The sequence below is a fragment of the Brachyhypopomus gauderio genome, unplaced genomic scaffold (genome assembly GCF_052324685.1).
Source record: "Brachyhypopomus gauderio isolate BG-103 unplaced genomic scaffold, BGAUD_0.2 sc50, whole genome shotgun sequence".
Classification (NCBI taxonomy): domain Eukaryota; kingdom Metazoa; phylum Chordata; class Actinopteri; order Gymnotiformes; family Hypopomidae; genus Brachyhypopomus; species Brachyhypopomus gauderio.
The window spans coordinates 943,966-944,533 of record NW_027506875.1 but is presented as its reverse complement, the minus strand read 5'-3'; positions in this window follow the sequence as shown (position 1 = coordinate 944,533).

Below are 568 nucleotides of genomic sequence, written 5' to 3'. Positions count from 1 at the left end.
GCGCGCGAGGCAGGAAATAGAATAAATGACGAGCGAAGGGAAGCGTCATAAAATATATGCGACACATGCACATCTCTCTCTCTCCATCCATCCCTCCCCCTCACTCCCTCCATCCCACCCTTTCCTTCCCTCTCCCTCTCCCTCTCTCTCTCTCTTTCTCCCCCCTCCCTCTCTCTTTTGACAATGTCAGAATGTTTGAACTTTAAACCGAAGTATTTCGGTACTGCTTGGGTCGGACCGGTTCCGTTCGGCGTGGTGATGAAGTCTTTTTTAGTCTACATTGTAGACTAATTGACGCTCTTCACGGGGCGATGTGTAAAGGCGGTACATGTTCTCATGAACGCTAAGGGAGTTTGTCATCATCACCCAGATCTGTCCTGAAACGTGTCCGTGTGGTTCCCACGCTGAACACGCGCCTCGTGTCTTTTCCACAGCGGGCTGGTTCTGAGTTTGGCAGCGCTGGGATCTGTGTGCTCCGCGTTGACGTTGAGGTGCGTGACCCACCTCAGAAACGCCACGACGCTCCCAGCACCGCGAAGCAGCTTCAGAACCAGGTCTCCGCCACGGG